Source organism: the organism of the source record quoted next, unplaced genomic scaffold (genome assembly GCF_019419815.1).
Source record: "Pyrus x bretschneideri cultivar Hongxiangsu unplaced genomic scaffold, Pyrus_bretschneideri_v1 Contig25, whole genome shotgun sequence".
Taxonomy (NCBI): Eukaryota; Viridiplantae; Streptophyta; class Magnoliopsida; order Rosales; family Rosaceae; genus Pyrus; species Pyrus x bretschneideri.
This window is the reverse complement of record NW_025999557.1, coordinates 3,045,662-3,059,975: the sequence shown is the minus strand read 5'-3', so window position 1 is coordinate 3,059,975 and position 14,314 is coordinate 3,045,662. Positions and strand designations below refer to the sequence as shown.

General features: G+C 37.6%; 1 pseudogene; it reads right to left on the bottom strand.

Moving 5' to 3' along the window:
- Positions 1 to 2,844: 2,844 nt before the first annotated feature.
- Positions 2,845 to 11,386, bottom strand: LOC103965411 (annotated as a pseudogene).
- Positions 11,387 to 14,314: the final 2,928 nt, after the last annotated feature.

The following is a 14,314-nucleotide window of genomic DNA, read 5'->3' as shown; positions in this document are numbered from 1 at the left end:
ACGACCAATTTTTCGTCGCGCAAAACTTTGCGCAAGCAACACTTCATCTCACAAAACTCTAAAAATTTTTGTGGGCACCAAAAATGGGACGTGGGAAATTTTTTTTAAGAGTTGTGCGACCAAATTTTCGTCACACAAAACTCTAAAAATTTGGGCAGGCACAAAAATGAGACGCTGGAATTTTTTTTTTTTTTAAGACTTTGCATGTCACATCCCGCCCCGGGTGGGACGACTTCCCGGGCCCGCTTCACTACCGTAGCACGATATTGTCTGCTTTGGGCTTACCATTCCCTCACGGTTTTGTTTTTGGGAACTCACGAGCAACTTCCCAGAGGGTCACCCATCCTGGGAGTGCTCTAGCCTCCTTCTCGCTTAACTTCGGAGTTCTTACGGAACCCGAAGCCAGTGAGCTCCCAAAAGGCCTCGTGCTAGGTAGAGATGGAATATACATATAAGGATCAGTCCCCTGGGCGATGTGGGATGTCACAATCCACCCTCCTTAGGTGCCCGACGTCCTCGTCAGCACATTTCCGGCCAGGGATAGGCTCTGATACCAATGTCACATCCCGGCCCGGGTGGAACAACTTCCCAGGCCCGCTCCACTACCGTAGCACGATATTGTCCGCTTTGGGCTTACCATTCCCTCACGGTTTTGTTTTTGGGAACTCACGAGCAACTTCCCAGAGGGTCACCCATCTTGGGAGTGCTCTAGCCTCCTTCTCGCTTAACTTCGGAGTTCCTACGGAACCCGAAGCCAGTGAGCTCCCAAAAGGCCTCGTGCTAGGTAGAGATGGAATATACATATAAGGATTAGTCCCCTGGGCGATGTGGGATGTCACATTGCACGATCAATTTTTCATTGCGCAAAACTTTGTGCGGCCAACACTTCGTCGTGCAAAGCTCTAAAAATTTGGGCATGCACCAAAAATGGGATGCAGGAAATTTTTTTTAAAAATTTTTTTTTTAAGACTTTGCGTGACCAATATTTCATTGCGCAAACTCGTATCCTTCGTCGCGCAAAGTGTTACGGCTTTTAAAATCAAAGAAACTCCTCCAGCATTTTCTCAATGTCTTTCTCTACTCTTACCTCTCCTCTCTCTTTCCCTCTCCCCAAATTTGACCCTTTCTCTCACTCTCACTCTTCTCACTTAATCTTTCTTCTCTCTCTTCACTATATCTCACTCTCACTCACTCTCTCATCTCTCTCTCACTATCTCCTCTAATTCTCTCACATTCACTTCTCCTTCTCATTCTCACTTACTCTCAATCTTGCCAAAAGGTATATTCTCCCCAAATTTTAATTCTTTTTCATTAATATGTGTATTTGCAGTTAGTTTTGAGTTTGGTGCGAGGTTTGGGGTCGAGAATAGTATGAAGAGTGGAGTTTGGGGTTGGATTTGAGGTATACGAATTTTAGGGGAGATTATGCCAATTTTTTGTTATTTGACTCCTTTTTTTTTTTTTTTTTTGTGTGTAGGTAATCGTCGAGAATTTTGACGGCTAAAGTTGAGGATTAGGACGTTATCGAAACATATCCCCTGTCACTACCACCACAATAGACTTATATTAGGATTTTATTATATTGTACTTTGTTAATTTATGTGTACATTTTGAATATATTATATATTGGATAATTTGATCACTACTTTTCATATGTAATTTTATTTTGAATATGTCAATTTAAATTAAAGTAATTAAAAAAAATAAAATCATACAATTAAATTAAATTAAAAAAGTAAAAATTCGAAAAATCTTGTGCTATAAAATATTTTGTTGCGTAAACAATTAATATAAGAAATAATAAAACAAAAAGTCAAAAATCTTGTGCGACAAAATATTTAGTCGCGCAAAATATTAAATTTATTTGTTTTAATTAAAAAAATTTAAAGCAAAATTTAAAACATTAAAATATTTCATCGTGCAAACTCTATGGTCATGTGCTTTGCGAGATGAACTATCCGTGACCAAACTTTCTTCGCGCAAGGTTTTGCAGGACGAAATTATACTTCGTGCAACAAAACCTTGCGCAACGAAATTATACTTCGTGCAACAAATTTATTTCGTTGACCAAAGTGTTTTTTGTAGTAGTGTTAAAATGCATTGATGTATAGTCGGACACAAAGTGTAGACCACGTATCTAAATATTTGGAAGAAATCTTTAGAGGACAGACATAAACATCTACAAGGCCTACCGATCCGAATGAAAATTTATAAATTAGACATCTCTCGCATAAGTATACAATAAACGATCTTATTCGAATGAAAATTAGTGGAAATGATTTGGTGGGGTGATTGATTGAGAAGTTTGGGACACTTTTTGAGGTTTTGATTTGGGATTAGGGATTAGGGTTTAAATTGAAATATAAGAGAAACGAATTGGATTTGTATATGTAAATTAGGCTAGTTGATTAAAATAGTGTACCTGCTTTCTTGTTCCTTAGTTCAATCTTCCTTTTAGGTTTGACTATTTGTAACTTTTCTTGTCCAAGATAGAGGGAATATATATGGAAAAATAAAGAACCGAAATGGTGGACTGGACGTAGGATAAGAAATGAAAACAAAACCTACTAGAAATTGATTTTAGTTTTCAGTTTTCATTTTGTTTACTCTTTCCTAACCTCCCGCCGCCATTCCTCCATCTTTGCTCATCCCTCCTTTATCCTTCATATTCCCCCTCTATACATAACAAAAAAAAATAAAACTGAAAACGAAATGGTATTCAGAGCAAGCCAGAATATGTGAAGATATTTTTGAAATTTTGGCGTGCTATTATCTTTGAAATAATGGAATATTGGAGGACTTTTGATACATGAACAAATATGTGAAACATTAAGATAAAATCCAGAGAGAAAATCAAAGGATTCACATTTGAAAAGCAAAGTACATACATTGTTCAACTTATTCACAGACCAGCACCGGAAAGTGCAAAACCAACTGTTTTGCAACTAAAACGTTCGAAAGGAAATTCCGACAAATACCAGCTTATACGATAACATAATGATTGAAGTTTGTACTGCTCGTCTAAAAATTTTACAAGACATTTCAATCTTGCTTCTGGGTTGGCACGATCTGTCTCCAGAATCTTGCCAAGGCACTACCCAAGATTGAATGACAAACACTGGAAACAGCACATGGTAACGCAGTTAGGGGGTTTCCGAAGTGCTGACCGACTAGAACAATTCTGAGCACTGAATTCTGAAACATAGAAGAGCTGATAACAACACTCGCAGACAACTGATAACGCATACAAATTGACATGGATTCTTTCAATCATACATACACACACATCACACGTGTGCACACCCACACAATACAAGCAATCTATGGCTTTGGTACAAAATGAAATTAACAATTGACTGTAATGTCTTTTCGATTGAATAAATGAATGCAATGTCTTTTCACTAGAAAGTAAATAGCAGTGGAAAACCTGTGAAACTCTCTTTTAAGAAATCCAGAATAAGAAAAAACAACCCAATGATGCTTACCAGCATGCCAACCTCGATGGAGATGGTCCTTGATGATGTGACATCGAGCCCAAGCATCCTTGAACAGATGTAACCAAAGAAAAATCCACTTGCATGAAGAAGAGCGGAAGCAAGTACCACTTGTTTACCAGACGTAAGGATTGTAGATGAACTCTGGGCAATTGCATTCCCACAAAGAACACCTACAGTTGCTACAGCAATGGGTGGCATCACGGGGGAGACGAATTTAACCGGGCCTTGGAAATACTGATTCAGAAATGCACCCGCCAAAACAGGGAGAAGCACAACCTGTGTTCAAAGCATATGGTACCTTTATATAATTTAAAAACAGCAACAGCTATAACAAGACGAAGGCAAAACGATTGAAAGCTTACCTGCAGTGTTGAGAATAACAGCCCAGCTGCATCTACTGCAACATATTGGCCGGCAAGTTTAGCTGTGAGAAATGGGGTCATGATCATGATCTACAATATGAAAGGGCAAAAGAAGTAAGGTTCCTTGAAAAAAGCTTATAATTTAAGTCATTAGTAATAGTAAGTGGTAGCCAAATTTCTATGATTATAAATCCAAACAAGAGAATTGGTGATTTCAATTTAAAAATTCTGATTTTTGTCCAAATTTCAAGTTTATTTCCCATGTCCAAACGGTGGGTTAAGGTCTGATCTTTCAGCAGATCACTTTAGGTTGAGAATCGAACAAAGGAAAATTTTATTCATAATTCATATTTAACGAATCTTTCCAAAGGGAGATAGTTTGATCCTCCCCGTAGCTTTTGACAGGCAAAAGAAATAGATATTGCAGAATGTTAATCAGAATATAATTTTTCCGCGAGTTTTAGCAGAAATTTTGATTCAAACTTATCTTTCTAACCAGTTTTCAATGTATGTGCAAAAATTCGGACCATACCAGTACACCACTTAAAGAACAAAAAAATATCAAAAGAAATTTATGTCAGTTTACCAACCACGGCTGATAACGTGCTTGCTGCTGTCATTAAAACCGAAAGTGCCACATTTCCACTGCAAAAACAACAAGGTCATCAGATCCTCTGAGTAAAGTAGACTTTTGTCACCCTAGTTTTTGAAAGTTTTAGTATCATCCCTTTCGGTCTTATTCATCAGAGCAGCAAGATGGTACGCAAGGTGCAAGTGAAATGTAGGCGTGCCAATCCTGTAATATTTTTTCAATATAACATACCCATCCAACTCACCAACACTCTGTTGGGGCTGGCAACATAAAGGGGTGGGACAATTACGACAAGTTTGTCAGGATGCAGAAGATGAAGCTTCTACAATGGTGTTATCAGAGAGATAAAGCATATAGAGAGAGAGAGAAGAGAAAGTTTCGAAGAGAAGAAAACTAGTACTGAATAATATCTCAATTTTATTGAATGAATTTACAGTAGCAGTACAAGTATATATATTCTCATAGCCTTTTCTTGCACAATAAGTATACTCCACTAATTGTTTTTAACAACTTAACAACTTAATGCTTAACTTCTTGACACCTGCCATCATTTGGAACCTTTATATCCTTACATCCCCCCTCAATCATATGCTTGGATGATCCAAGCATAAGATTGTAACAATGTTGATGAAACAAAGAATTAGACAAGCCCTTGGTGAAGATGTCTGCAAACTGCTCATTGGAAGAAACATGTTGAACATTGAGGTCTCCTCGAATAACCCTCTCTCTGACAAAATGACAATCTATTTCTATATGCTTCACTCTGGAATGGAACACAGGATTAGAGGATAGAGCAATAGCCGATATATTATCACAATATATCATTGGGGCAACACCAAGAGGAATATGCAAATCACATAGCAGCTGCCTAACCCATGCCAACTTAGCTGCTGCAATGGTAAGAGCTCGATATTCTGCATCTGTGGAGGACTTAGAGACTGTATGTTGCTTCTGAGAAGCCCAAGAGATGGGACTGGAACCAAAATAAACAATGTGTCCAAATGTAGACCTCCTATCATTGGGATCACCAGCCCAGTTAGCATCACTATAAGCTTGCAAGTGTAGGTTTCTAGATTGAAAATGAAGGCCATAATCCAAAGTACCACTGAGATACCTTAAGATCCGCTTGACAGCCACAACATCAGAATCAATAGGACTATGCATAAACTGACAACACTGATTTACTGAGAAAGCAATATCAGGCCTAGTGAACGTTAACTATTGCAAAGCACCTACTATACTTCTGTATTGTTCAGGGCTGTGATAAGGAGCACCTTCAGATTTAAGTAACCTATGATAGGGTAAACAAGGAGTAGCACATGGTTTTGAGTCCTGTAAATCAACCTTGTGAAGTAGATCTCTGATATACTTGGTTTGAGAAACAAATAGACCTATAGACAAATAATTGATTTCCAAACCCAAAAAATAGTGCAATTGCCCCAAATCCTTCATATCAAATGCCTTTGTCAAGTCTGTAATAATTGCATCAATTAACTCAGAAGAGCTCCCAGTAAGGATGATATCATCCACGTATAACAACAGAACCACAGTGCCAAGAGAAAAGTGTTGAACAAATAAGGAAGAATTTGCAAGCGAAGATTTAAAACCCAATCTAGGAAAATAGCTAGTGAATTTCTCATTCCAAGCTCGAGGAGCTTGTTTCAAACCATACAAAGACTTGTTGAGCTTACAGACATAATGAGAAGGATGATTAGCACTCTGAAACCCGTGTGGCTGAGACATATAGACTTCTTCATGAAGATCACCAAGCAAAAATGCATTTTTAACATCCAATTGCCTTAATGACCATTTAAACTATGCAGCCAAGGCTAAGATTAACCTAACTGTTGTAGGTTTGACAACTGGACTGAAGGTCTCATTATAATCAATACCCTCTTCTTGACTGTAGCCTTTAGCTACTAATCGAGCCTTGTATCTACCTATGGAACCATCAGGATGCCTTTTGAGTCTATAAACCCACTTGTAACCCATTAAATTCTTATCTAGAGGCATAGAAACCAATGTAAAGGTATTTTGAGCATGCAAAACATCTATTTCTTCTTGCATAGCAACTTTCCATTCAGGAACTTTAGTAGCTGCCTTAAAAGTTGTAGGTTCTATAATATCAACAGAGGACTGAACACTCGCAGAGAAAGCCTTCTTTTTCCTTATCCCACTTTTGGACCTAGTTTGCATAGGGTCCAAATTCATAGTAGGAAGAGGAATGACAACTTGCAGATTTTCAGTTTGAAAATCTGGATCACTAGGGACAATAGACTGTGTAGATGATTCAGAGGTTGCTAATGTGGTAGGAAAAGATTCTAGAGCCCTAGGAATATGTGTATTGGAACACTCTGAGGCATTGGGGTTGCAATAGATGAGAACTCTATGGCTCGAGAGGGTAAAGAAGAAGATTGAGTGGGAAGTGATGAAACTGTGACATTCTGTGAAGTGACCAAAGGTGGATTGTATAGTGCAGATGATGATGGAGGTATATATGATGAAGATGCACCAACAGATTGAATGAGAGAAGAATAAGGAAAACTCTCCTCATCAAACAATGCATGCCTTGAAACAAGGATTTTTCCAGAGATTGGATTAAGACATAAGTAACCCTTAAATTGGCATGCATACCCTACAAAAACACATTGTGCCACTACAACAAAAGTAGTCATTACCGACGAAGATTTTCTGAGGGCCCAAAAAACTGTTGTAAAAAGCACATTTTGCGACCATAAAATATGGGTTGTCGGTAACATGGCATGAAACAAATTTTTATTACCAACACACATACTGTCCTCGGAAAAAGTCTCAAGTTTCGTCGGAAATGCACTTTTGTTTGGCGGGAAGAATTGGCGCTAATTGTATTAACGACGAGTAAAGTTCTTATTGGAAATAGAATGGTTATTTCTGAAGGTTTACTCATGTTGACGAAATTGATTAGTATTTTCGAGGAAAAAAAAGGTCCTCTCAGTAATGTTTTTATATTTTTGAGGGAAAAAAAGTCCTCTCGGTAATGCTTTTATATTTTCGAGGGTGATTAGTTGTTGTCGAAAGCAATCATATTTTTTGCGACAAAATTTTTTCTTTGTCAAAATAAATTTTTAAGGCATATGGTTTTGTTGGAATCAATTATTTACCAATGGTCACATGTGTCGTTGGAATATTCTTGAAATAAGTTTGATGCTTAATTTGAATTCTACAATAAATAGATCATATAACTTAGAATACATATGGAGAAGATTCCATAAAATTAAAAATAAAATCGTTGAGCAAAAATGTGTATAACTTAATATAGTATTCTATGATAAAGAAATAAACATTAAATAGTACTATCCACTAGTGCAAATATTTTAAATTGCAGATCAAATTCGTTTGTCGTACTCTTATAGGGTTGAGGAGTATAATTGTAAAAAATCAGCAAAATTATAGTTAAAATAGCCGTTAAATCGTGAGTTTTCATTTATAATCGTTGAAAGGTTTCGTCCCGTTACCAAATATCTAAATGTCTTTTTTTGCAATTTTTTACGTATGCAATCTTGGAGCACATACAAACAAGTTTGACGGTTAGATCGTTGAAACTAGTTTTGTAGAATGTGTATTCCGTCAAAACGATAGATTCAACAAACACTTGAAGTTTATTTTATACTTCCATTAAGTAGAACATAATATTTTGTGGTATCCACTAGTGCAAATATTTTAAATTGAAGATTAAATTCATTCATCATACTCTTATAGGGTGATGGTATAAGCATGAAACCAATACTGTGATGGTAATGCAGTAGTTTGTAAAAGGGTAATAGCGGTCTCAAGAATGTGTCTATGCTTTCTTTCAGCTAGACCATTCTGCTCTGGGGTATAGGGACATGACTTATGATGTATGACACCTTTATCAAGTAAAAACTGTGTAAATATGTGGCTTGTATACTCACCACCACCATCACTTTGAAAAACTTTAATATGGGCAGAGAATTGAGTAACTAAGAAGTTATAAAAGTGAATAAAGACACTGTAAACTTCACTTTTATTTACTAATGGGAAGATCCAGGTAAACTTGGTACATTCATCGACAAAGCTTACATAATATTTGTAACCTTCAACTGAGATAGTAGAAAAAGGCTCCCAAACATCACTATGTATCACTTCTGAGGGTTTTACAACTTTATTTGCAGGAAAAACGAATGGCAGTTTGGTGAACTTGCCTTCGTGACAATCTGTACAAACAGAAAACACATTATCAACAGATGTAGGGATTTTAGATTGACTCAACATTGTAGAAACAACAATGTTGGATGGATGCCCTAATCGTTTGTGCCACAAATTTATTTTGACTTGTTGTCCAAGATAGCATGCTTGGTGCTTGAATGATGCAGTGTACTTTTGTGCTTGAGAAAATATGTGGTGTGGAACATGGAAAGGCATAAGGTAAAGACCATCTCTACACAGTCCCTGGAGGAGGATTGTCCTTGTGAATTTGTCCTGAATCCAAAATCAGAATTCATCATAAATGAATCTGCATTTGTTGTCTTTACACAATCTATATATGGATAATAGATGTTGAGACAAATGAGGCACATGCAATATTTTCTTCAACTCAAATGCATAAGTAGGAGTTTTCAAGGTAGTGGAACCAATATGAGAGATTTTCAAACCTGTACCACTAGCTATGGTGATTGTTTCAATGCTAGGAAATGGTTTTGCCAGATTGAGAGTAGCAAGATCTGAGGTCATGTGTGAAGTAGCACCCGTGTTAGCCACCCAAAAAGACTCTTGAGGTGCAGAAGGTTGATAAATGGTGTGTATGGCAGTGAGATTAGAGGAAGCTGGTTTCCTTTGGTAAGAGAAATTTTCCCTGTGATAGCACTGAATAGCAGTGTGGCCAAACTTCCAACAAATCTAACATTGAACTCTGGATGATGAAGAAATGGAGCTAGACTGCCGTTGAAAACAATCTGAAGCTAGGTGACCCTTTTTGTTACAGATTTGACACACATGAATATCAAAGCCATGCTCAGGACAGGTAGAGACACGAGGCTTTGGTGAGCCAAGAATTCCAGCACCATTATTAGGAGCACATTGAATCTGAAGGGAGAATGAAAATTGTTTCGTCCTCTTCCTCTTCCTTGAAAGCCAGAAGTAGGAAAGCCTCCATTGTAATTAGAAGAACCAGTAAAACCTCCATTGGGATGTGATAGACTTCTAGAGTGAGAACCACTAGAAGAGCCAGAATTATAAGCCTGAGACTAAGATGATCCGCCAGAAGAGCTACTAGAAACATTATCTCCAATCATTAATGCTTTCCCCTTCCCATTATTGCTTTGAGCAAGCATAGCAGTGACAAAACTCTCAGAAATTGTACTATTTTCAATGGTTGCTTCTTCTGCCAATAGTTGCGCTCTGAAGTCTTTTAGGGAGATGACATTATCTCTGCCTCGAATAACAGTTCTAAAAGTGTTATATTTAGCTGGTAAACCCTTAAGGGCTAAAATTACCACATCATCATCTTCAAAAGTAACACCAGCAACACAAATGATCTCTCTTTGATGCGTTGAAGATATTGAGAAACATAATCAGCACCTTTCTTGATGTTCTGCAACTCAGTTTTCATCTGGAAAATACTAGCCTTAGTGATAGTAGAAAATCTGTCCTTCAAATTGGTCCACATATCATATGAAGTTACACATCCAATGATATAGGACATAGCAGTGGGTGACAGTGTTGCAATGATGGGTTGCATGAGAGCACGATCATACATTTTCAGATTTGAAAATCATCAGTTTCAACTCCTTCAAGCTCAGAATCTTTCTCAAATCGAGAAGGACATCGACGAGATCCATCCACAAATCCAAGAATTCCAGGACTTTCAAGTAACAGTTGTAATTGATAGTGCCAAACAAGATAATTTGTATCATCTAACTTCACAGTAACAGATGTATTCACATTTGGAATGAGATTCGTAATCGGAGATTGCACAATTTGCAACGGAGTAGAAGTCACCATAGTTCTATCACAATTTCAAAGATTGAGGAATTTCTTGAAAATATTTGAAAAATTATGGTTTCAAACTGCACTATCTTGAATATACAGAAGCAGAGATCAGAATCAAAGAGAAAGAACAAAGAATTTCAAAGCAGAGAGAGAGAAATTTCAGTCAGACATTTCTTCAAACGCATGGCGAGCAGTCAGCAGAAACAAATCACAGATCGCAATTTCACAAAAGGAGAAACTGGTAGCATCAAATCAGAGAAGGAAACATGTACCGATCTTCAAAGAGAGTGCGCGGAAGCAGAAAGGATCTCAGGATCGAAGAAACGAATCCTCAACCAGCGAAGATACCATGTCAGGATGCAGAAGATGAAGCTTCTGCAATGGTGTTATCAGAGAGATAAAGCATATAGAGAGAGAGAGAGAGAAGAGAAAGTTTCGAAGAGAAGAAAACTATCACTGAATAATATCTCAATTGTGTTGAATGAATTTACAGTAGCAGTACAAGTATATATATTGTCATAGCCTTTTCTTACGCACTAAGTATACTCCACTAACTGGTTTCAACAACTTAATACTTAACTTCTTGACACCTGTCATAATCTGGAACCTTCGTATCCTTACAAAGTTGATGCTATTTCAGATGATTCATGTACCGTGCAATACAAGTTACAATGTTGCTGTTCCTGCAACGAATTAACCTGGGAAAAATTGTATTCAGAAAGAGCGGTGAAGATTGAGTAAACATAACAACGATATCTACGAAAAGACTGGCACAGATACATACCACCTGGGCAGCAACCAACCAATATCAAACCAGCTGCACAATACGATGGCAAATTCAAAGGCTTGCTCACAAAATATCCTGATAAAGGCATCACCTGCAAGTAGTACTCACCATTTAAATCGTAAATGTTACATATTTGCGCCTAAACAGATCAAAGGACACATAGCCACAATTTTTCACCCCATTACAAAACAACATGGAGTTAGAAATGTTTGCAAGATCAAAGTTGTTGACACTGGAGCCTAAGATAACAAGAGGATGAACTCTGGAACTCTGCAGGGTTAACTAAGAGTACTAAAAACATTTATATATTCGGAGTCACCAAAAACAATGACATTTGCTTGCAGGCTTGAACTGGAAGATTAACACAAATATCAATGATTTTATGTGATATGAACACAAAGGCTAATTACTACAATAAGCAAAATAAAATGAAACAGCTTAAAATTTTAGGTTAGGTAGTTAAATATATCCTAGTACACGTTTATACTGTGAGAGAAGTCTGCTCTTTTTATTTTTTAAATGGAGACTTGGAAGAGTAATTCAACATTCTTTTTGTGTATGTGTAAAGAGTAATTGATCACTCCCTCTCTTCTTTTCTTTGTCTAATCTAACTTCTAACTTATACAGGGGTTATTCAATTCATGACGCTCCTGGCAACTCTTGAGCTTTCTTTGAGAACTGTGATGGAACTCAAATTCTAAGCGGCATAAGAATTGAAGTATTCCTCTGGGTTATATTTTGTTAATTCCTTCCGGAAATGTAGACTTTTAACTAACCCATAAAACCTCAACCTGACTTCTCTCATTCAACCTGCACCAAAGTAACTTTATCGCTAATCTCAAGAACCACTTGAACCACCAGAGTCAAGCTGATTCTTCCTTGCCTTGTTTTGGCAAAACTTACAATGTCCCCACAAATTCGTGCATGTCTAATCTGAAGCATAGGTATTTGTAAGGTTTAATCGGTCACTCGTCACCTTTAGCCGTTGCATATAAATTAAAGGATTCTCTCTCACCTTTAGCCGTTGCATATAAATTTAGAAGATGAGAGCACCCTTGCCTCATCGTCTACCAATATCTCTGAGGTTGATATCAACCCTAATTAAAGGTTTAATTTAGTGTTGTTCAACGAGTTCAATTATCTCCCTTGGTCAAGGGCAATAATTCTAACCCTTTGAGGAAGAGCTAAGCTTAGCCTCATCAATAGAATCATTCAAGCACCGGAGAACACCTCTCCATATTATGCATCATCGATGAGCAAGGACCAGTTGATCATGTCATGGTTACTTAACTCCACAGAGAGGAAAATCGCTAAAATCTTCAACTATTTTGAATCTTCACAGCAGTAATATGAGACAAGGTAAAGAAATGTATGACAACCAAATAACTCAACCAGAGTTTTTCGGCTCAAAAGAGATAATGTTACCCTTAAACAAGAAATTAAGTAAGTTCTTTGTTCAACATCTCGGTGACCTTTCCTCACTACAACGTCGATGTGGAGCGAGTTGGACGCTTATAGGCCTCATACCACCGATATTACTGTACTGTTGAAGAGTGCTGAGGAAGAAAAAATCTTCCAATTGTTAGTCGGTCAAAGTTCAGTGTATGAAGATTTGAGGAGCCACATCTTGATCAACTCGAAGTTTCGGTCTTTTTCCAGTGTATGTGCCACTATACAATGATAAGAAGTTAAAAGGCGAGTCATGTCTCTTGACACCAAGTCCAGTGTGCGAGAAGCTCGGGCATATGCTTCAAAACACAAGTTACCTAAATCAAGGGTTTACAAGGGAAAAAGGTCAGACTTAAAATGTGATCACTGTCTTCGTATTGGTCACCTTGGAATTGGCCATACCAAAGATCGATGCTGGATACTTCATCCAAAGTTAAAACCTAAGTTCAACAAGGATGACAAATGACATTTCAAAGTAGCTTAAACCAACCATTCAAAAGCAGTTATGGGTCCAATCTTGCAGCATCTTCCTCACTAAACCATGCACGTCAAACTCCCAGTGGTGGTTTGTTAGATTTTACGTCAAATCCTACTACATTGATCAATGAGTTTGCTTCCTACCTTCAACGCAAAATTGGAGGGGTTAGAGTGAAGAAAGAGTGAGAAGTGGAGCCCAGAACCACACCACTCTCCTTGGGAAGTTCACTGGGTTTTTGGCAAAAGCAGAAGGAATACCACATGAAGACACTGCAGGTATCTTAAATACTTTTTCAATAGCTCAAAATACAAGTCTTGTGCATGATTATTGGATATGGGTGTCATTGATCACATGACAAACCAACCTACAAACTTGCATGATTTTCAAAAAATGTTATCTTAAGTATCAGTTGTTAATGGTAGAGAAGTTTCAGTCATGGGCAAAAGGAAAATTAAGCTAATATCCAAACAAAGTTCAGTCCATTGTCCTTTATGTTCCATTATTTCCTTTCAATCTCATGTCAGTAGGAAGGATCACCCAAACACTAATTTGCCTAGCAATTTTCTCACCCCATAATGTGACTTTTTAGGACATAGTTACCGGAAAGATGATTGGTGAAGGCTTCTTTCAAAATGGCCTTTATTACTTGTCTATGAAGTTTTCACAACTAAGGGGTCTACAAGTCAGTACAAGTAGTTGTTCAAGTGATGAAATTTTGTGGCAATAGCTCCCTTATTCATTCCATCCTTGTACTCAATACAAAGATCCTCATTCAACCCACAACTCACATGAAATGCCAAAGGGCATTTAAGCTCAGACCACTGGATAGCACACCCCCTTGAACTCTCACAAACATAGCACCTCTCCTTCCACCGCCTTTCCAAAACCTTGGAGCAATTAATCCCTTCCTGGCCTTCGGGATCCTTGAATAACACTTCCAGTGTAGAGAGTGAATCTCACATTGATGAGATGAGGGACTTTGCATGTGCTTATAAGGTAGTTGGGCTACTTCTCATATTGCCAATTGATTTTATGGTGAAATCTCAACTTTCTTCGTAGTATCAAAATAGGATGGCCCACGTGTGAAGCCCATCGACCACACTTGCTCAACGTCACTTGAGTAATGTTATCTACGTGTTAGGCTTGAAAATTCGCCATACG